Source organism: Anser cygnoides, chromosome 1, assembly GCF_040182565.1.
Source record: "Anser cygnoides isolate HZ-2024a breed goose chromosome 1, Taihu_goose_T2T_genome, whole genome shotgun sequence".
Taxonomy (NCBI): domain Eukaryota; kingdom Metazoa; phylum Chordata; class Aves; order Anseriformes; family Anatidae; genus Anser; species Anser cygnoides.
This window is the reverse complement of record NC_089873.1, coordinates 27969111-27993519: the sequence shown is the minus strand read 5'-3', so window position 1 is coordinate 27993519 and position 24409 is coordinate 27969111. Positions and strand designations below refer to the sequence as shown.

Sequence of the window (24409 nt, the reverse complement as noted above, 5' to 3'; positions counted from 1 at the left end):
ATTCATGACATCTGTGAATATAATAAATCTGTACTGTTCCAGTTCCTCTTTATTGTTGATTTTATTAAAGGACAGTGAACGTGACTCTTGCATTTGAAGAATGGAAAGAATCTTTTTGTATGGCCAGCTATGTTTAAAGAGCTGGGTCCTGATACCTTTACTTAACTACTTGCAGAATACTCTGTTTCCAGAAGTCATTCTAATTAGGTCAGCCAATATGATGCTATCAAATGGAGAAGGGTGTATTAAACAAATATTCTAGGAATATCAGTTTTCAGTATGAAAAGCATAAACTGTTTTTTTTAGTTAAAAAAAAACTCTGTTAATGACCTTACACCAGTGCAGTTTGTTCAGTCCTTGCAGAAGAAACAAAATAGCAGCATTAAGAGTTCTTCTTTATTTGTCAACTGCAACAGCTAACACAGACCTGTAAATGCACACTTCTTGCAGTATGAGAAATCCATAACTAGAACAAGGTATCTAATTCAGATATTCAAAATTTTCTGACAAATATCATATGTCAAAACCAAATCTACTCCAAAAGTTGGGATTCATTCAACACTGGCTGATACAGATGCCAGGAATAATGACAATGCTTGCAATCATAAAAATTATATTTTAATGTCAGCATTTTTAACTATTTAAATGGAGATGAAAACACAGAAAAGTCAAAAGATGTCTGTACTGTTAAGATATATATAGCCTGTTTTGATATCCATAAGTAAAGAAAGGGAAATAGGTCTAACATAGGAGAGAACCAACACATACGTATACTACATTTATCTGTATCTGAGAAAGTCTGAACTTCAAATAGGATGAAACAAAAGAAAAAGAAAAAAAAAGATCATTGGTGTGACACCTAATTTAGTAAATTCCTGATTAGTTTTAAAAGGTTCTGGTTCTTTCTTTGAATTATAATTATTTTTATGTGACCACAACTGTCATCTTCTCATTTGCATCTCACTTGGAGAACTCAGAGAGAAGTCAGCCTCGATACGTAGGAAGACAGAACATGAAGTAATAGATTACTGTTTGGTGCACTTTTTTTCTGTCTCCCAAGAAGAGCAGATACCATATCATTTGAGATGCAGTGATGGCAGTAACATCCCTCCTGTTCAGTTACAGACAACAAAACAATTCTAGACCTGAAAAGTATATTTTCCTGGTGTGTAAGGATATGGACATCAACTATAATACAGAAAAAAGTACTAATGCAAAAACAGTAAAAGGAGAAAACAGTACTTTGGTATTTGAATATACAGGTATTTCTAAGGGAAAGGAATGGGTTTTTGTCTTTCTTAATTTCGTCGGGTAGGGAGTGTTTGTACGCAGATATTTATAATACACTTTCAAATAACTTTTTCATGCTTTGGCAGCACAAGCTAAAGAAGAAAATGACAAAAACTGAACATAGTAAGCCTAATTCTGGACAGTTATTCCTCTTTGAAAATACAGTAAGTTCAAAAGACAACCATTTTGAATAAAAACACCAGTATTGCCTACTTCTAATTTGAAAGATTCATGACTGTATACCAAGGAGACTACATAAATTTCCCCCCAGAAGTAAAACCCATTGGTTGAAAAACACAAATTTTTAAAATGTGGTCATAATTTCACCATCAGATAACAGCACTGATAACCCCTTTATTGTGTCTCAGTCCTCCCTCATTCAGAAAAGAAAACTGTACCTGGGTATGCACCCCCCAGGTCCATCCACTGCACAAATGGTACAGAAAGGAGGAAAAAAAGTTGGTGGCAGAAGGTGGTTTGGTGAGGTATATAATCACAGAATAATTTATGTTGGAAGAGATATTCTAGATCAAGTCAGATCATGGAGGATAGTGCGTTGGACAAGTTATTTTTGAATGCAACTTCTAATTCTGTGAAATATTATAGCTTCAATAAAGACACAAACAAAAGCAGCATCAGCCTAAGAAATCTGCTTTCTATTGCTTTCCTCCATCTCTGAATGATAAAAAGGGAAATCTTTTGAAATAGGCTGATCCTAGGATCAGCTTCACAACACGTCTTTGGTGTTGTTTTTTTGTTGTTGTGGTGGTGGTGGTGGTGGTGGTTTTTGTTTGTTTGCTTGTTTGTTTGTTTTGTGAAGTCAGGGCAGAACATCATTTTAAGCCAGGTTAGGATCTGTCCTAAATTTGCTTTCATAGAAGAGGAGCAGATTGGGGTAGTTGAGAGTAGTAGGTGACGTTTCTATCAAGGATGGTCGTATGAGAAAAAAGTAACAGAAAATACTTCACATCAATAGTTAAGAGCTTTTTAAAAAAAAATCAGCTGGTACATTTTGTATTCAAATATGTTTTATGGCTGCAAGTGGCAATGAGTCTGACCATGTTCATGATTTATCATGCTGTTGTCCTGCTATACATGGAAATAGCAAAAATTACTGTCAGTTCAGTGTCTGTTTAACATCTTTGTCAATGACGTGGACAGTGGGATTGAGTGCACCCTCAGCAAGTTTGCAGATGACACCAAGCTGTGTGGTGCAATTGACATGCTGGAAGGAAGGGATGACATCCAGAGGGATGTGGACAGGCTTGAGAGGTAGACAAGTGTGAACCTCATGGAGTTCAACAAGGCCAAGTGCAAGGTCTGGCATCTGGGCAGGGACAATCTCTGGCACAAATACAGGCTGGGCAGAAAATAGATTGAGAGCAGCCCTGAGAAGGACCTGGGGGTGCTGGTTGATGAGAATGCGCTTGCAGCCCAGAAGGCCAATCGTACCCTGGGCTGCATCAAAAGAAGTGTGGCCAGCAGGGCAAGGGAGGTGATTGTCCCCCTCTGCTCTGCTCTTTTGAGACCCCGTCTGGAGCATTGTGATCAGCTCTGGGGCCCCGAGCACAAGAAGGTCACAGACATATTAGAACAAGTCTAGAGGAGGGCCACAAAGGTGGTCAAGGAGCTGGAACACCTCTCCTACGAAGACAGGCTGAGAGAGTTGGGGTTGTTCAACCTGGAGAAGAGAAGGCTCTGGGGAGCCCTTAGAGCAGCCTTCTGGTACCTAAAGGAGGCCTACAGGAAAGCTGGGGTGGGACTCTTTGTCAGGGGGTGTAGTGACAGGACAAGGGTAATGGTTTTAAACTAAAAAAGGGCAGATTTAAATTAGATATTCAAAATAAATTCTTTACTCTGAGGATGGTGAGTCACTGGAACAGGTTGCCTCATCAATTAAAGTGTTCTAGGCCAGGCTGGATGGGGCTTTGAGCAACCTGGTCTGGTGGAAGGTGTCCCTGCTCTGTGGCAGGGTCGTGCGGAATCAGATGATATTTAAGGTCCCTTCCAACCCAAACCATTCTGTGATTCTACTGTAACACTACCTAAAAATCAGTATATCCTTTCGGCAATACATTTCTACTTAGAGTAATAACAGCGGATTTACAGTGCAGTAATTATGTTGTCCTTGAAATATTTCAATAATTTCACATTTTTGTCATTGTTCTTAGGAAATAAGAGTTTAATAAGGAGCCTAGGTGTTAGTGGAAAACAAACAAATGAACAAGCAAACAAAAAAGCACTAGCATGAACAGATGTTATAATGAATATAATTTAACTTTTTACTTTAAAATGCATAATTAATTTTGGGGAGTCTTTATTGAATTATAGGTTTTCATTTTGAGCCTGAAAAGGTACTTTTCAGCCTAACACTGCTAAAGAGGAAAAGGGATGCCAAGAATTCCTTCAGTGAACATTTAGAAAGTGCAAGTCCCCAAATACTTATGTTTTTGCTGTATTCTACAGTCGACTGGAAATCTCACAAAGATAGCGTTAACTGGTGCTTTCAGTACTGAAATGAGCAAGCAGTCTTGCCTTTTGACATGAACTTAACCTAATCTTAGTTCACCACATGTTCCATTCAGCAGTAACTCAATTAGCCAAAAAAAAAAAAAGATTAATAAAGATTAATGAAAGATTAATAAAATAAAAAAATAAAAATAAATAAAAATTAAATAAAAAAGATTAATAAAAGATTAATACAATTTCTAATGTACAACAGATCAAAATTCAGTTCCTTTTCTAATTACTTGAATTCTGAAACCAGTCTTTAAAAATCTTTACAGTGAGAACTACTGTAAGAACACCATAAATAGAATCAAGAGGCAGCCTGGCCTCTTGAAACAGGTATGTGTCCTTCAGTGTTAGGGTTTTACTTGATAGCATTTACATTTCAGTTTAGGTACAACAAACATATACACACATAGTAAACACTACAGAGTAGGAGCTGAAAGAGTGATATTAGGGTAAACTCAAACTACTCAACAACTTTCAGCTTATATTTCACTTATATTCAGCTTATATTTCAGCTTATAATAAAAACATGTTGATTAACAAAAGATGATTGATTTTACTGGGATTAATCAAGAGAAATTCCCACTTAGTTTAAATGAAATTTCTGTGTCAATATGGAATTAAAGATTACTACTGGTAAGTCATTTTTAAGAGTATTAATTATAAGCAGTATTAATTAAAGCAGCACAAAACAACAAAAGCTAGGTAAGTTTTTCAAATACAATAGTCCTAATGCTGAAAGGAATGTACAAGTTAAAAATAAGTGAAGTTAGAATTGCCTAGAAAATGATTGATGTAGTTATGTATCTATGTGAAATCTTTCTGCCACCAAAATTAATATTTTCTTGGTTGAAAAGTAAGAATCCTACTTTTTTCATAAAGAAACTGGTTAAAAAAATGATCATGAAAAGTTTATATATATATATTATAAAATTATATTTTGTTAAATTAAGAAACAATATAGAATATTAAATAAGTTTACATATGCTAGTGCCAATGGATTTTCTTATTTTCCTCTCATTATTTAATAATGATAGCAGTATTTTAAAGCCTTCAGCATGTTTCCACAGAACTTTCAGCAGGAAACTATATCACATTATTTGTATTGCAAAAAAGTGGTGTGCTGTGAATGTTAAAGAGTAAAATTTCGTATGTGAGTTTATTAGTATTAGTATGTTTATTTAATTATCAAGTGAATTCATTAGCAGTTATCAGCATAAGCAATAGGCTACATTATGGAAAGAAGGCTAACTGTAGTCCCTTTGGTCTGCTTTAGGAAGATGGCAGCTTAAACTATGATTCTGTCACACATGCAAAATAAAGCAAGAATTGATTAGGCTGATTTTCATCACACAGTTAACATGCAGAAGCATTGGTTTTCCAGTGTCTTTACCTACCGGCTGAGGCTGGATTGCTATCAGTTCTATCACCTCTACAAAACAGCAACACCCCAGAGCCCAGGGACACGAACACAGCAGGGCAAACAAGAAAAGACCAACACAAATCTGACCATGAATAATGTATGTCACTGCTTGTGTGTATCCAGTTGGTTCTAGGGAGAGAAAGGAGAAGTGGCTCATGAGGGTATTTCCTTAACTCTGTCTGGAATTTCAGTTAAGGAAGAAGAAATGATACAGCACTTTTAAGGAAAGAAACTTCCTATGTGGGTCTTAAATGCACTGTTAACTGAAGAATAGATGCTGAAAGAAATCAGGAGCATAATAGTATGGCCATGTTAGCAGTTTCCTTCGATCATTTTGTTAGTCTGTCATCACCATTTGCATTCAAAAGGCCACAAAGTCTAAACACAGAGGAAGAACTCTTCTTCATACAATCTCTTACTACCATCTAGAATAAGTTAATATTCTTTGCTTTAACTTCAAACACCAGGATTATTCTCAATCCAGTTCACACTCTCAATATATTCTGCACAGTTTCAAAGTAATTTAGCAATACAATTTACTGAAATTTATTTGGGCTCATTACCTTTTACATTGCTGGATGCAAAGCATATGTGTAAGACTTGCATTTTGGTAAAACCCTTATTTTTCTCAGTCAAGTCCAGATTTTATTGGTATGTTGTTGGCCCTCAGGACCATCCCACTGAATCAAAGGATGCATAAAAGCCTGCCAGAGTGAGGAAGGCTTTCACACTGAAAACTGATGGAATGTACAGCATACATCTCTGTAATGAGCAAGATTATCCTTCCCTAAAGATTATGAAGTCCCACTACTTGAGATGCAGGTTTCCTGCTGTCACTCTCCGAGGCTGGATCTCCAACAGAAGAATTTAGGTTGTCACATTAATCCATGCATCTCCAGCCCAGCTAAATTTAAGACACATTTTTGATTTCTGAAGCAATACTTTCATGTCAATGATTGCTGTTTAATTTTCCCCTCCAAAGGTACAGTTTACATTACTGTAGATTTTGTGTCTTCAAAAACATTTATAGTGCAGTTGAGTTAAAATTTGCATGTGGCAAGGCAAGTGAAAAAGTCTTGCTGAACTATCTCACCAACCCCAGAAGAAGAATGTGACTGTATCAATGGAGAATACTCAAGTCACCTTAAATTTGCAGATGGCATTATCCAATTTGCTGGAAAGCTTTGAGGCAGTGTTCAGCATTGTAGGAAGAGCAGGAAATCTTGATTTAGGATTAATAGGTGCAAAACAAGAACTGGGTTTAATATGATTATGAAAGAGGAAAACACTATGACTAAGGAAAATTAGAAAAGTTAAACCAGCTGGCTAGATTAGGCTGACAACATAAGTATGAAAAAATAGGGCTGGCTAAAGAGTCAGAATACTGAACAACAGAAGGAACATAACGTTCAGTTTTCTACTTAGAAGACATTTCGGATAAGCCTTTCTTCCTAGCCAGAATACTTGAAAAATAAAGCCCATCACCAAGAATACAGGGAGAATAAAACTGGGATGGAAAAGAAAGATGATTATGTCATTATAATAAATAACCTAAAAAGAATAGAAGGAAAACCAAGATATTGCAATTACACAAACTAGGAAGTAGACAAAACAATAACAGAGAATGTTGGAACATACGAAGCAGAAATTTAGACCCTATTCCATTTTTCTACTGGATAGCTTACCTAGGTGCCAAGTCTAATACTTGCCCTAGTACCGGGCAACATAAAGTAGTTCTGCCATAATAAAAGCAAAGCACTAATGTCCCAATTTGCCATAAGAAAATATTCTGTGTGATTTTGTATAATCAATGCTTAACTGTCAAGCAAAACAAGGAAACAAAATATTCAACATAAAAAAAGCTTGGATGCAGAAAATCCTGGTTAGCTCACTTTCTGTGTTTGCAGTGAACAAAGGGTCCTGATGCTGAATAGGTTATTTGGAGGTGAATAGGCCAGAGGAGTACATCAACTAGAAAGTCCTTTGCCAGAATGAGCTGCAGATCACACAAAAGATTGCCAGCAAAACAACACAAAAAAAAAAAAAAAAAAAAAACAAACTTCCAGCAGAGCTTTTGATCTTCTTATGGATCAAAATTAGGTCTGGTTGTTTTGTTGCTAGCATTTCCTTCAAGATGGCTAGTTTTGGACCAGACAGTGAATAGGTTGGTGAATAATTTAAAGCTCCGTTTCATTAAAGCAAATTCCATTGCATCCTCCCTCATAGATAAGAAGGCCATGCCAACAGTACAGTGTCACTGTTTAGAGGATATACCCAGAGACTTACTTGATTTCAGTTTTATGTCAGTGTGCAAAACCTGCCATGGATGGGAGGGGAAAGGTCTTTCATGGAAGAGCAGCCCTGGGTGACTAATCAATTCAAATAGGGGGAAGTGAGAGCCATATTTTATGAGTGAGGATTCAGTAAAACCCACATAAAACTCTGTAGTAAACATTTTTTCTCTCAGGACAAATACACAGATCTCAATTTCAGTGTACTGGGTGTCCAGTCGTCCTAGAATTTAGACTTCAACAATAAAAGCTAATGTTATAAGAGAGATGAACATGGATAGTAGCTTTATAAACATACCTTTAAAGCCCACCTTCTGGGAGGTCTGATATCAATCATTCTGGGACTCTCTTGTTGTAACAGACACCAAAATAAAGTCTTTGCATAGAAGCAAGGCAATTTAAAATGATCCATGGTAACAGTGACTGCTGTATGGTAAAATTCTATGTCTTTTTACTGTAGGCTTCAAGTATGGACACCTGTTCTGAAGAAAGTGTGAGGAGAGTAAGCAAGAGAGCAAAGCTGGGAAGAAAGAGATCAAAACAGAGGAAAATGATCCAAGGGCTGGATATCTCTCCTATGAAGAGAGGCTGAGAGAGTTGGGTTTTCTTAGCCTGGAGAAGAGACAGCTACAGGAGATCTTACTGTGACCTTTCAATACTGAAAGGGAGCTTATAGGAAAGACAATGAAAGACTTTTCACCAAGACCTGTGGTGACAGGACAGGGTAATGGTCTCAAATTGAAATAGACTAGATTTAGATTAGATATTAAAAAGAATTGTTTTACCAAAAGAGTGATTAGGCACTGGAACATGTTCCTCAAAGAGACTGTGGAAGCCCCATCCTTAGAAGTGTTCAAAGCTAGGTTAGATGGGGCTTTGGCAACCTGATCTGCTATAGGACATTGCTTCCCATGGCAGGGTGGTGGACTAGATGATTTTTAAAGGTCCCTTCCAACCCAAACTATTCTATGATTGCAGCAAGAGTTGGTCTTCACGGCAATGGGAAATATAAGTCTATGTACATGTATAGAGATCATTCTTCATAGCGATCATTCATTCTCTGATCAATGGCATAAATTCAGATTTTGTTTTACAGCTGGACAGTAAAATCAATAAATATTAAAATGGAGTTATAGAGTATTGAAGTTTAAGGGAAAAAAAAAAAAAAAGTCACCCTTCTCTACCTGTAAGCAGCAAAAGTTGAAGGCCATCTCTCCAGCCTACTGAGCCTGAACTGAGCAGCTGCAACAACACAGGGAAGACCAAAGGTAGACACAAAAGCTATAGTTACCTTGAGGTAAGGTGAATAAATAAATTCATTTAGCAGATATTAATTCACAACAATCATTTGGTTCCTTCAATTTTGCTGTTCTTCTAGAACTTTTTGTGGTTGCATAGTTTTTGATTCCAAAGTCAAGTAGTTTTTACTTAATTCTTATTTCCAGTTCCCAAATTTCACCCTAGCTGATTAGGATCTTACTTTGTCTCTACCCACTTCCATCTTACTTGGGAAGGAAAGAGGTTTGGGGAGGGGGAATGGAGAGAGAGGTCATTATTTGCTTTTGCGAAATCACTGCTTATTGCTACAAGAATGTCTTTATCCTCGCTAATACCTTCCTAGCTCTGATCCTGCAATTACTTACACTTTTCCCATTTTATCCAACCAAGTGGTTTCACTGATTTCAGGGAAATACTCACATGGACAACTGCTCTTAGGACTGAAGCTCTGAACAGTAGTTGTCAAGGGCATTGTGCATTAGTGAGCTGTGAAACAAGTCCTTAAGATGTGTACCACTCTTCAGTTGTGAGATAAAGCAGCCATATTTTATGCCTATTTATGTTACTGAGAATTTATCATAAAAACATTTGAAAAAGATTTGCAGTTTTCAGGTTATAGCTATAATGCAGTATGAAATTTTGTCTTCTTGTCTAGAAAGCAGTAAAAATTTTGGTTAGCCAAAGGACATGTATGTCTTGGAAGAAGCAAGATTACAAACTGGCATTTCTTGGCTTGAGTTAACATTCTTTAATCACCAGACCATGTTGTGGCTCCACTACATTGGGTTCTTCCTGAATGCAATAAAACAGTCCTGCCATTCATAAGAAAATCACTCTTTCCACAACATTTGCCAGTAGTTTAAATTACACTAAACTGGCACTCAGGAGCTGTGTGTATTCAGTCCCTGCCCTTGCTAGATTTTCCCTATATGGCCTTGAGCAGAACATTTGATCTTTGGCTTGAATTTCCTTGTTAAAAGGTAATAATAACATTTATTCTTCACTATTTTAATATTTTTTTCTTATTTTGGAAAATCTTTGGGACAGGGATTATTTCAGTCCATTGGGATAATGGGACCTCTTCTTTATAGGGGCTTTTAGATAATAACAAAAAATAACTATAGCAATATAACAGTAGTAATAATAATCCCTTGCTATTCCCAGAGGAAAAAAAAAAAAAAGAAGAAAAAAGAAAAGAAAAGAAACGACTAAGCATTTTTGCTTCAAGATAAGACATATGGCTTTGAAGCTAAAAATAAAAATTAAGTCTTTTTTCTTGTGTGATAATCAGTTAATTCCTGTTAGTAGCCTGATAGTTTATGGACAAGACTAGACATGAAAGTGTTTTCTTACTAGTAAACTAGGAGGTTTATTTAAACCATAAGGTTCATTTTCCTGGAGTTCCCGTAACAACCTATGAAGAAATAAATGATCGCATCATATGAAAATTCACAGTAGCCTGGTTGTTTTATTTAGAACTAGTGAAAAAATGTTTGCTCTAAGTGCAATGTAAACACCCTTGCAGGGTATTTTTTTTTCATCTATAATTACTTGACTAGAGTATATAAAAGTCTGGATTACCTTTTTCTTTTTTTTTTTTGTCCTTTTATTGATAAAACTTGATGTTTCTATCCTTAACTAGAAATGTCTTGCCTCCTCATGTTTATGCAAAACAGAATTTTTGGAAGAGAAGGAAAAAAGAGGTACTGTAACATCAGAAGGAAACATCAAAGGACTAGTGGCAACATCTTAAGGCTTTTATCAAAGTAGTGAGGGAATGCATTAAAGCAACAATATATGTAGCTTACAAATGATAGGACTATCAAACTCAACAGCATGTCTGATGAACATAGAGGACATGATTTACATGCATTCTTTGTTTTAAAATAAAGACTCAAACAGTGGTTTTGCTTTCAAAACTGTAAGAGAAAAAATAAAATAAATAAAATAAAATAAAATAAAATAAAATAAAATAAAATAAAATAAAATAAAATAAAATAAATAAAATAAAATAAAATAAAATAAAATAAAATAAAATAAAATAAAATAAAATAAAATAAAATAAAATAAAATAAAATAAAATAAAATAAAATAAAATAGACAGGTCTTTAGGAGGTGTCAATCGATACAGCTGCTGTGGAGTCAAAGACAGCCAAGCCCATTTACATGTGATGATATGTTGGAATTTTCTAAATTTTAAAGTCAGTATCTTTAATATAAATAAAAATATACAGGTCATTTTATTCCTTTCTACTTTTATGGCTGTCTGAGGTTTGGGGAACAGAGCACCAGAATCTGGACTAATAAAGTATAACTCTAGCTCTAGTAGCTCAGAGCAAGTCTGTTATGAAATAGTGGAGTGTATCCACAAAATATCTTTTTGTCAACCCTACTTCCCAAATATATTTCAGGAATCTCTAACTTGGCTTTACTTATCAGGAAACTGTTATTTGTTGTTTCCTATTTATCCCTGAAGCTTTCGTTTTAAAAGCTGTTTGTAGAAGTAGCACAGCCAACACCATGTGGTAAACTACAGATCTAAATGAATCATACCCAGTCACACCTCAACCCTAACCCCAACCCCTGTGTGGAACACAGCTGCCTGTTCTGATTAAATTTATGGCTTTTGCAGTCTGCTATAAGAAAATATACGGATCATGAAATTACCCCTGGAAGACACAGCCTCTCTCCCACTTCTTGCAGTAGTAGTCAACTACGAGTTACAGCTAAATCCAAACCTAGACACCATGACTTCTGATCCCTGCTAGGGAACCAACTGCTCCTAATTTTTTGCTACTGCTCGCTGCTGTTAATATGCAAAAAGTCTTCATGCACTGGGGAGTCACAACTATTGACCAGTTTTACAGCTAAGGTACCTGAGAGTCCATACAAAGCCAATTCAGGTGTAGCTGGGATTAAAACCCAGTTCTGTAATACACATCTATTTTAAAAGCCTAGTCTGAGCCACATTGTCACACTGAGATTTAGAAGGAAGCCAGCCCATTGTAGCAGCTAGACAACATACAGAAATGCTTGGGAATATGCATATGGAATTTCCATAATAAGTGATCCGACTATTTAGTTAATGAGAAGAGTACATGCTTTTTTAAATAAATAAATAAATAAATAAATAAAAATGTTCTGGGTCTAGTTCTTGCAAATTTTTCCTTCTGGATCATTATTACAACAATTACATTTGCTGGAGCCACTAAACCCTGGTCAGGCAGGACGAGAGAACAAATAAATGTTCAGCATCACTCTCCTCCCTCTGTAGGTCTGCTTCACCTCCCAGTGATGTGTCACTGTGTAAGATGATGTATGGATTTCAGATGATTTCTATTGATTTGCAGCTCTTACAACATGTTATGTGGATCTGCAGGCTGAAAGTTCATAGGAAGCTGCTAATTCATGTGGAGGTGAAAAGCAATGGGTAAAAATCAGCATAGGACATGGAGATAATGGATAGAATCACAAATCTCAGCTGCTGGAGTTTTACTGGAAAGTGCTGAATGTAGAAGAAAATCTGTCAATTTGTCTTCACTGTGTTGTTTCTATTTTCTTTTGAAAATGGCATTCTCCTTGTCAGGATGAGAAGTGAGTAAGGGTGTGTTTGAGGCTGGCAGAAGCTGGCCCACATCACCAGAGAGCAGAAGAATATCTTGTGGCAGGAGGCCAAAATTCACAGAGTAGTTATTATTCTTGAAAGCATAACTTTGGAGCTCATGGGAAACCCAGAACATTTGCTTATATATGGATAAGGTCCCCAGGCTGATTAGTGCTCACTACAGCAGAGAGTTATGGCTTTCTTTTTAATAGCTCTTCAGTGAGCCCAACACAAGATGATTTTTGTCCATTCTAACTTTCTCATCGAAAGATCTCCAAGCTCTCCATCCATTTCTGCTACTTCAAAATATCACCAGGCCAAAGCTGTCTATTAACCTTATTATTATTAATTATTTATTGCATTATAGCAGCAGTGGCAGAGTATAAGCAAAGAATGAAACTGGGCTCCAGCCCATCACTATCACTTTTCTCTTCCGTCTTGGCAGACCAGCACCTGCAACCCTCTTGATCCACGCAGCTGCACTGCACACACGTTCAGTAACCATGTTGCTCCTAGGAGCCTGTGATGTACTACAAATTCCTCATGGCATGCATTTCACGAATTCAGAACAAAATTTCAGTCTCTGCCCCATGTCGCTAGTTGCTCAGGAGGCACAATCAACCAATAGTTATAATTACCGTCTTTACAATGTGTCAGATTTCCTGCTTTTTTGAGCATGACTGGAAATTTTTGAGCTCCTGGAGTGCAACTCTGATTTTGAAATAAACTCTGAAAGTCTTGTTTCTGTAATACAGATAAAAATCCAATATATAAAAACCTCTTTGTAAAAAACGAGGTCAAAAGGGCTGAGAAATTTGACAAACACCCATTTTTGTCTATCTATTGGAGAGCTAGATTAGGATCTCACAGATTTATGAAAGAAGTAATAATAAATACAGCTCTGAACTAACAAGAAAGAGAGCAGAAGCGAGAGACTGGGAATACACATTCAGTACTGATTAATTGCCTTGCTGTATGGTCCTCTGTGCTTGTGGGAAGTCATGTTTTAGAAACATTCATGCAGATATCCAGCAGAGAGCATGATACTCTTTTCAGTAGGCTTACACATACACCTGCAAATGCTAATGAAATAATGTCAACTTTTTATGAATATTCAGAGTGCTTTTGTTAATAATAAAAAAAAAAAAAAAAAGGCATCAGAATAGCTAGCCATTATGTAGGCTGGCACCAACTGTTCAACTGTTCTAACAGAAAAAAAAATAATTGTGTGTGAATTGTACTGCTCATGAAAGTGAGACAGATAGAAGAAGGGAGGCAGACACTGCAACATTTGCATCCCATCTCAGGCTCCACCTGGAACATCACAGTTACTCAATTAGTGGGGCTTTACAGTCCACACCACCTTATGCAGCATTTGCACAATAGCAGAAAGAGTCTAAGAACCAGTTAATATACTCAGACAGTTTTTCCAAATCACAGCAGGTTTGTAGACCTACATCTTTCAGTGTAGGAATTCTGAAACAATAGCACGCTTTAAAGGTTGGACCTGGCACTTAGGGTCATGGCTTAGTGGGTGACATTGGTAGTAGGGGGATGGTTGGACCAGATGAACTTAAAGGTCTTTTCTAACCTTAATGATTCTCTGATTCAAATAGATTAGGACAAAAATATACATATATTTGTGTCCATTTATAGGTTAGTTTAGATCTAAATGTCATGTAAATGTCATGTAAAGTTTCATATTCTTGCAATGAATACATCAAAATGGATGCATTTTCTAAAAAATATGGTAAACATAGAAAGGAACAAGATGTGGCTCCTATTCTTCTGTAGAAAGCAGAGTACATGAGCTCCTGCCTGAGGGGGGGAAGGCTGTCTAGCAATCTCAATTGCCCCACAAATGATGGTGGTTTTCATTTTCAGATGAAGGAAGTCTGAATTCAGGTCCATAAAGGAATTTAAGACATCATACAGCTGAGGAGTCAGTGCCTAACTTGACATCTGCTACACCTTTGCTCCTTCCAAATGAGAACTCTTTCCCTGAGCATAAAGCAAGGGCAGACAGACATTTAGAGCATTCAGGAAATTAATTTAATATATTTTTCTAAATGGATCTTACACAGTGTTCAGAATTACTCCTCATGACTGACCAAACTGAATTAAGTTGCAACAACATAATTATGCAATCATCTTTCATACCAAAAATCTAATAAACAATTCTGTATAAATCAAAGTGTCTATTATTATTGATGGCTTTTTCTCTTATTCTGACCTTTTGCACAAATACCGTTCCTGTACAGGCCCTCTTTTCAGATCGAGCACTACCATGACATTACATTCTTTAACTGGAGATAACAAGGCTGTAGGACAGGCCTTTACTCAGCTGTAAAGGACAAAATATCCTTCCCATCTTCCTGTCCAGTAAAGAATAAGTAACTGAAATAATAACTTTAAATGGTACCTTATAGACATATATATAATAGACAAATACATATGCAAGAAATTGGCCTTCTTCCTTATGTATACCTTCGTATAGACAGGCAAACACACACACATAACTTTTAGAGCAGGAAAAAAAAAAAGAAAAAAAAAAGCTTGCAGTTTATCTCAAAACTCTCTGTATACTTGAGTTTCTTATCTCATTATATTAATTGGTCTTACTGGTTTCCACATGTATTTTTACATCCTTAAATGAAAAAGTGAGTTCTGTTATGATTACTGACATTTCTAAACTATCTTTTCCTTCAAAATGAGAAAAAGGTCTGCTTTTTTTGTGTGCTTAAAATTACAGACTTAGTTCCCTGCTCACTCTTACCACTTTTCCATCAGAAGAACTCTGTAAACAACAAAAGTGGGGCAGGAGGAACCAACCCTACTGATCAGTCCATGAATGCAACTAAGAGAACAGCAAAACGCAACATTAATGAGCATAAGACATACCTAAATAAAACACACCCAAATACCTGAAGTAAATGCACAGAACCACCGACTCCTCGTGCTATTGAAACTTTGAGGTGGGTCAGGCACTATGAAGAACATTTTAAATTCATTGTTCTTACCCAGTAAAAACAAAATGTAAAAACTTCACAGGCTGTTTTGGTACTCCTAATAAACAGACTGAAGAGACCACAATGGGAAGGAGATTTTCTTCTCTCTTGTGTAGCAAGCACACTGCTAGCCTTCGGTATTTGTTATACACTGGCTGGCACATGGAAATAACAATCCCGACATTGCTTTTGAAGTAGTGGATCAGTGCACTTCACACAGATGCAGTGGAGCAAAATATTCAGACTCATGCCCATAAAGAGGTATGCTTCACTTTTTCCTTTAAGACTTTCGGTGGAAATGAACTGCTTCTTGTAAGCACAGAAAGACACCACCATGGACAGGCATACAGGCTACCAAGTACCACAGGGAATGGCAGCTCTCGGGAACACTTCTATCTAGGTTTCTAAACGTAAGCTTAGCGGAGGAAGTTTGGAAATTAATAAATCTTAGCTCAGACGTTAAAGGTCATGGCAGACATAGCACATGAAGCTAGCATTAAATACAGGCTTCGGCTCTCCTAGACCTCTACTCATGTACATGGGGAGTTTGTGCTTGTAATTTCTTAGTCAAAACTATACTAATTAGCATGCTAACTTTCACACATTTAAATGAAAGTCATTAGATTATTTTTGTTTGTTTAATATTTTTAAATCTAAAAATTTACATTTTTGTTTTGTTTTGTTTTAATATAACATTGATATATATAGTCAGGGAACAAAGGTCATTAAAGGAAAACTAAGTTAAGATCAGTGCCCCAAGTCAAGATCTCCTGCGTCCTGGCTGCTGATTGCAACACCATGTTCTGTACAGATGCAAGTAGTTTAAGGAAATGTGAGAGTTGGTAGAAAGAGGAATCAGGTGTTGATATTTAAAAAGAAGTGTGACTGATACAGACTGACTAGAATTCCTTTGATGCTATCTGCAGTGACTACCTGGCTTTGTCACAGTTCTATGCATATTCTCGATCCCACCATTACTTGGTTATAGGATTGCAATAGTTAAGTAGTTTGTTAGGAGTTCTTATTACATTATGTTAACCTGGTCTTTGTGAGAATAGTTGAAGTATCACTTCTATCAATTGTAATGGTATTTTCTAAAGGCATTTATGTAATTTGAAGAACACTTTGTCATATCCCATCATCAGAACAAGAAATCTGTATTCCATGCCCACGCTGGATCGCTCATCTTTAGATGCCCAAATTTTATGGCAGCAAGTAGACATAGATTCCTAAATATACCCTAGGCATCTTTGTGGATCTGTGTCTTAATCCTGTCTCATGAATTAAATATATATGTCTCTAATCAAAGTTTGGTTTGTTGAATTAACCTTAAGTTCCTAAGGGTTTTCTGAGAAATGAGGCTCAGTTTAGGCAGCTTAAGCTAACAAAAAAATGAGAAAAAGTATTTCAGCGTATATACTTGTCGCAAACAGTGACCATTTTCAGGTATTCAGAAAAAGGAAGGGAAGTTATATATCACTTGAGCAACTGTACAGCCAATCCAAATGAAGGGATTCACTGAGCTCAAGAGTCAGTGACTAGCAACTCCCAGATGAAAGTCAGTGACTGTGAAACAGGAAGCTCTGAACAGGAGCTCTCTGAAAATGTTTTACTTTAATGTTCCATGACATTTCACTTATGAATATTCCTCACTCGTACAAAGTCTGCCCATCTGCAGTGACGAATTCCACAGGTGTATATAGTTATGTTCACAAATCTTAAATAACAAAGCTTATATGATATTTTTAATTTTCTCGACAGTTCTCCTTGCACCTGCTTGATGAAAAGGAGATAAAAAGCAGTGGTACTCCCAGAGTTTCAGTAGCTGCTGAATATGTATGTCTTTGAAGGTATCTTATTTAATTTTATTTAATAAAGTTGTTGACATTTTCCAAATATGAAACCATGATTGTCTTCATTGTCACAAGCTCTGGGCACTGTTCCCTAACATACAAATGTAACAAATTCTCCTCAGCTAAAAATTAAAATAAAATCTATTTGCAATGGTATGAATTCAGAAATAGCGATGTGGAGAAAAATAACCAAGCCAATAGAATTAACATGAAAGAAGATCTTTAAAATTGAAGTCCTGTGGGGGGAAAAAAATAAATAATGCTTGTGCATAAAAATAGTCATCTTTAAACAATATTCAAACAAACAAAATAAAATGTTTCAATTATTTTCTGACATAAATAATTCTGGTAATTCTAAAAATTGAATTTACAAGAATTAAGTTTTATCATTATGTATGAGGTTACATTATTAAATGTAACAGGAACTCCACAGTTTGGATCTAACCCTGTAGAAAGGCTTTTTATCATTTAAATATGATTTGGAGGAGACGGAGGCTCTCCTGCACATGACTGTGTGCTATTTCATCTTTAATTTAACCCTTTGAGCATTTTGCAGAATGAACATGAGTTGTGAGCATCAAAGTAAAAGATAAATTTGATTAATTCAGTTTCGTTAGAAAGTAGGAATATTTCAACTTGCTATCATGTTAGTAACTATAAAGATAAACTAAAATTCCTGTTGGTGTTTATAATTGGTTGGACATCTTTTTTCAAGTACTTTCCTGTAAAGCACAAGAAGCTGCAGAAGCTGTCAATCAAACATCTGAAGGCTCTAGGGTAACACACAGAGTCACTTTAACCCTAGGAGACACAGGCACTCCCAGAACGATTTATTCCTTGGGGGAGATAGACAGTATTTAATTTCTGGCTTCCCTCAGGGATTCATTTAAGAAACAGTGACTTCAAACCTTAAGCCTTTGGACGTGCCAGACAGCTCATGAGTACTCTGAAGAAGCCCAACATCATCCACTCTGAGAGATCAGAAACCTCTCCCAAGTACTTTGGCACACTTTTAACAAAGTCAATACCAGCTGCCCATGGTTGCTATGATGGACCAGGAAGCAGCTCCTCTTTGTATGGTACTGGCTTCACACCTGTCCACCACCCACTCAGATACCAGCAGTGCGTAATCACAAGGAGACTGGCAGTGGGAATTATGAACCTAAAGGTTCTGCAACATTTACAGACAGAGAACTTGAAAATTTCCCACACTGCAGTGGAAAGGCCTTGTTTTATCATCATTAAATATATTACTGCCAATGAGCTAAAGATGCTATCAATTATATGGTCTTGGAATTATCTTAAATAAGTAAGGTAAATGATCACCCATCTTTGTATGCTGGTCACATTCGCTGAGATCATAACTTGCTGTAACTCATTGTTTCATTGAATCCTGAGACACTGTAGCTGAATATCTGGATCCCTTCAATTAAAATTTATATGGCATCATAATTTATACAAAAATTTCATCTGCCTTTACTAAAGTTCTGCAAGAAACATAGCTTAACATTAGCCAGTGAAACCAAACAGAAGCCACCCCTTGTTTGAGTTGATACTGGACTCTAAGAAACAGTAGTCTGAGTCATGCCATTGTTGCTCACAGTCATTATTTTTTGCTATCATAAGTTTAGATTTTTTTTTAATAGATGCCAAGCCCAGAGATTGAATTTTGGTGAAAGTTAGCACACAATAAGAAGAAGAAGAAAAAAAAATTAAGTTTTAGAAAAATTATTTTAGAACAGAGAAGCAAAATTTACTTGATTCACAGATTAGATTTTAAGTAAGGATCCAGAATATTGATGTTTACTAAATTTTATCAACGTATTTCTTTTCATTTCATTTCATTCTATAAATCATTCCTAATTATCATGTTTTGGGTCTCCCATTCATGTTTCTGTTGGGTGGTGAATTGCCAGGGTTTGGAATTATTTCCGGTTTGTTTGTTTTCTCTCCTTTTTTTTTTTTTTTTTCAAAAGTGCACCTCTGAAAACCAAACCAAAGTAGAAGAATATTTCATATTTATCAAGCATACTGATTGTATCTAGCCAATAGAAATTGAGAAGAGAAAAAGTTCAAAGTGATCTGAAAGGTCTTTCCACATTTCCAACCCACAACCCATTAGCTACAGATTGTAAATTTCCCCTTATGGCACTGTCATCATTAGTTCAAACAAGAAGAAAAAATAAAGATATCTTTGTTGTCATACATATCCGTATATCCCTGTGGCCATTTTCAAATTTCTACAAGTGAGATCAGCTGCAGTAAAAGCAGTGGCTGAACTGTTTAGTAGTGTACCTGCATTTATCTCTCTGTATCTGTGAAACTGGCTGCCAGACTGGCTGCAAAACAGGCTGTACTTTTTTTGAGGGTCTGATTATCTTGCAAAACTTCAAGCACTTCCTTTTTCAGATTGTACTGTAAAGTGTGAGACATCTCTTCTCCTTCCTTCTCCCCATCCCCACCCCCAAACTTTCAGCTATTGCTTAAAATAAGCTGAACCAGGAAGTTTGGAGGAGCATGCCAAAACAAATAATAGACTTTAGATTAAAATGAATCCAACATAAATGATGAAGAACTTTGTCTCAGGACTAGGGTGTATTCCCATGCAGTGAGTGAGGTGCTGGGTCATCTGGGGGTGATTCTTGCCTCCTCTTTGTGGCATCTTTCTTCTGCAACTCTTTTGTTTGCCATCCCTAGATAAACAGTAGATTCTTCAGGGCAAGGCCTATTTCTTGCAAACCTGATAGGATTCATCTTGCCAAAATTTAGAGACTTCTAATTTAGACATTTCCACCTAAGATGATCCTCTTACTGGAGAGAAATCTCCAGGAGATGATTCGTTTGGCCTGCCAAAGACAGCTACCTGGAGATAGCACAGAGGTCTCCTGAGTTTTCTCCTCTACTCTATTTGTTATAAAGGCAACCTGACATTAGAAACTCAGGCTAACACATCTGACTTCTGGACATGGACATGAGAGCAGATGAAGTCTCATTAATATAGTAGCCAGTGAGGCTGTTCGAATAAATAATAGAACTCTAAGAAAAGTTTTATTTGAATTTGTTTGAATTTGCTTTAGTTGAACAGATTTACTATTCATTTCAAAGTCACAATTCATTAAACACCCAAAAGGGGGAAAACTATTTTGTGCTGCAACATCTTGTCTCATTCCCTGCAGCCTTTGCAGCCATGTAGGCAGTGAAGAGGGGGATTCCGCTTATGCACAGGGGTGCAGCTGGATTGAACACCCTCTGAAGAAGTCAGGCTTTGAAACATCTTGTGAAAATTAGGAAGATGACAAGTATTTCCTACAGCATGTATAACCTGAGACTTGAGAGGTGGCTGCTCCTTAGCCTACACCTTTTTTTTTTTTCCTGAAGAAACATCAATCCAACAGGTCTTTTTGGGTTGACCTATATAATCATAGCCAAGATGAAATGCCAATAGATCTCAATGTGTCTGGCTGCTTGATCAGCAAGGGTCTTTTTTCATGGCTGTGCCTGTTTTTGCAAGTGCTCCTTTACTGAACCATGGTATAATTATTGCTTGCATGACAGAGATTGTTCAGTTCCCAGCCTACTGCTGACAACAGCCTGCAGCCACGTGCTGCTTCCCCTGCCTTCACAACTCAGCAAAACCTGTCCCATCGGAACAAGGCCAGTCACAGGTGGATGTGACCACAACATTGCTGAACCCAGATAATTTGCCATGCAAATGGGCAACATATTCATAAAGTTACAAGAAGCTGCCAAAAGTAACAGAATGACCATTAAACATAACCCTGGACCTCTGCCTACTTGCTGGCCACTTATACTGCTTCAAGGCAGCTCTGCAACATTCCAGTGACACAACTCTCCCAGGGACATTCCCTTTCTTTTTCAGTGCAGGGATAACAATGGCGAGGCAAAATTTGTGTCTTGTGTCTTGTCAGTGCAGCTCTGGAAAGGTGAAGCAACTTAGAGTGGTGATTTATAATACAACATACCAGGGCAAAACACAGTTCGAGGACAGGCTTGTTTTTTACTGACCTGGCTTAGTCACTTGCAATGAACACCTTTGTTTTCTTAAATGCATTTGCATTTACAGTTGTGCACACTATCATGTCTGCATTCCCCCTGCAGGGGCAGTTATCTGAGAGCAGAGCACATAAGTGTTTCTCTAGTGTTAATCCCTAAGACTGGTGGTCAGTGATGTCTTCTCCCACTCAGCAAAGGTGCTGAGCGTTCTTGAGGTTTGGGAGCACACAGTATGTCAATATGAAGAGAAAAGAATGGCTCAGACCAACCTTGTTACCATATTTTTTGCTATATTTTTCTATACAAATGCATGCAGATTCCAGAATATTAGTTTTGGACTTAATGAGGGACTTGTGTCCTTGTTACGTCCTTGTCCCCTTGTTAAGTTTATGTCTAAAACAGATGGGCTGATTGTTCTGTGTTTAGATCTTTTTTCTCCACACTGACCACAGGCTTAGGCCTGATGTCAAACTTTTTAGAATGGCTCAGATAAGATGAGATAACTAGGAACAGCTTTTAAAACATGGCTTGGGATAAAACTTTTTTTTTTTAAACTTACCTTGATTTAAAGTTAGACAACTAAGTTAGTGTTCAATTCTGCCAGTTGCCACAGAAGTGCCAGAATACGTATAGCTGTATAGCTCTAACAGAACAGATATTTACTTTGGTGACAAATTATGCATTTGAAATATTCTTCACAAAAGTGATTCAAGAATGCCTCACTGATCCTATTATAGACCACGCTCTTAAATCACTTTCAGGGTTTGAAAATTCATCTATATTTTGGACATCTGAATTAGAGACATTTGTCCATGATCATGGAGTCAAAAAGACCATGTATGATTAAATTCTTCAGATACCAAGTAGTAATTATAGGTTTGGGGGAGAGAGGAGTGTTACTATTTTTTTTTCCTTAGATCAGTGGGTTTTACATTCCTTTTCATTGTGGACAAATTGTCTATGCTTAGAAGAAAGTGTTTATGGTATAGACTTTAAGTAAGAATGAATATAGATGTCCATATATCTATACACATGGATTAAATATTTGTACATACATGATTGTTGAAGTCCCTATAGTGCTATAATTATTTCATAATTAAACATAAAAAGGGTGAGGGGGGGTGGGTAGTACATAATGGGAAAGTGGTGTGCAGTAAATTTTATTTGAATATGATCTTGTTCCAAACTTGTCAGCCAAACTTCCAATGAACTCAACAGAAGCTTTGTGTAAATAAGCAGTAAAGAGCATGTACTGTTTTATGCACTACAACAAATTTAATTTTAGAAAATGGGGAAATGGAATCTTAGTGTCTCTTCAGAAAGCAGTATATTAAGTCAATAGTCCAACTTAAACCCGGTTAGCTGTGGTGCAATTCTACAGTTATAGAAGTACAATAGCTGAATTGTAATGCAGTCTAAATCCAGATGGCATTGAAAAATATCACATTAACCAACCAGTTCCTGTCAAAAAAATAAAAAATAAATAAACCACACTGCAAGCCTGCAAGTTCAATGAAAGCTAAAATATGAGCATTAAAATTGATTATTAATGTCTATACAGTTAAGCCCTGTTGTGCAGTTGCTGCTCTCTCAGCCCAAACATGGGGCTGGGTGCACACGCTCTCCCCAGGGCTGCCACTACCTCTGCAATGCCCTGCTCTTGTTTCTGTGGTTTCTGAAACCAGGCTAGACCCTGCCAGCTAGTCTTCCCTGCTTCTGAGAAGCAAGACAATCCCCAAAGCCAGATACATTCCTTACTCACCCTAGTTCCTTACCCATGCTGTGGGTGATAGAAGTGGCTGGATGGAAGAAGGTCAGTAAGGCAGAGAGGAGAAACCACCCCGGGTTTTACAGATCCTGCTTCCCTCCCTATGAAGGGTGGGGACAAGGTTTGCTTCTTAAGGAACTACGAGAAATTCAATTCTATATTTGACTTTCTACAACTGCTAAAGACAATTGCTCACAGCTAAGTTTTGTAATATCACCTTCATCTCACAAACAAAACATTTTGGTTAGAAGCAAGCTGGAAAGTTTAGCTATTACTTTAACAGATTTAAAATTCTCAGAAACATATTTGAAAACCAGCCCCAAAAGCTATAACGTAATTATATTCCATGTACCAAGACAAAATTAATACGAGATGAGATGACTCTTTCATCACAGCAGGCAGACTCAAGAAAAAAAAGCCCTGAATATGGATCAAGGTTTTGGGTATTTAAAAGGGCAACTCAGGTGTATGTGGTTTTGAAGACATGTTTATCTTGGATTGAGATTGAAAAGTTCTGTAATCAGGATAGGGTCTTGTAATGCAATAATTTCCTCCAAATTATGAATAACTTGAAATCATACCACATACCCTGAGCCTTTTTTTTTTTTTTTAAATAGTGCCTATATGCTAAAGCCTTGAGGGAGTCAATTTTGTCTCTTTTTGAGCACAGTTTTTATAACTGCTGTAACTGCTATGAGGGAATACTTTCAAAAATGGACTTATATCCCTGAGTCGCCTTTGGGAAGCACCCATTCTCTCTCACACTGCATTAGTCCCCATGAAACATGAGTAAAGGATTCAACTAAGCCTTTGTGAGAGGTGAGAACTAGGATACACAAGAAATGATAGACAGCGAGCTGCAACTAGTGACTTATTTTCCTGTTTTAATTATCTTTACTTGAAAGATGATAAAATACTCTGAAAGATCTTACAGTCACAGTCAAGTTTAGGGTGTATTGAACAAAACAAGAGCAATGCAGCTGAGGTTCAAACAGCAGCTCACAATTTGTAGTAATAATACTGAAAGAAGTTAATAGTGCCTCTGATCTCATCACAAAGAGGCCTCCATTCAAAAACAAAAACAAAAACCATGATCTCCCACAGTATTCTGCAGAAGCTGGCAGCCCATGGCTTAGACAGGTACACTCTTTGCTGGGTTAAAAACTGGCTGGACAGCTGGGCCCAGAGAGTGGTGGTGAACAGGGTGAAATCCAGCTGGCAACTGGTCACCAGCGGTGTTCCCCAGGGGTCGGTGTTGGGGCCCATCCTCTTTAATATCTTTATTGATGATTTGGACGAGGGAATTGAGTGCACCCTCAGTAAGTTTGCAGATGACACCAAGTTGAGGGGAAGTGTCAATCTGATG

The 24409-nt window shown here is 37.0% G+C and overlaps 1 protein-coding gene across 4 annotated transcripts in view; it reads right to left on the bottom strand.

Moving 5' to 3' along the window:
* TFEC (transcription factor EC) overlaps nt 1-24409 on the bottom strand; it is a 150157-nt gene that overhangs the window by 54911 nt on the left and 70837 nt on the right. Inside the window, exon 1 of one of the 4 annotated variants that reach the window (XM_066991427.1) lies at nt 23038-23183. The exons of 2 other annotated variants lie outside the window; for them this stretch is intronic. The gene's annotated coding sequence lies outside the window, so the exon portion shown is untranslated. Of the gene's footprint in view, nt 1-23037; nt 23184-24409 lie in introns of those variants that run through there. One more of the 4 variants, XM_066991432.1, reaches the window with a different exon arrangement.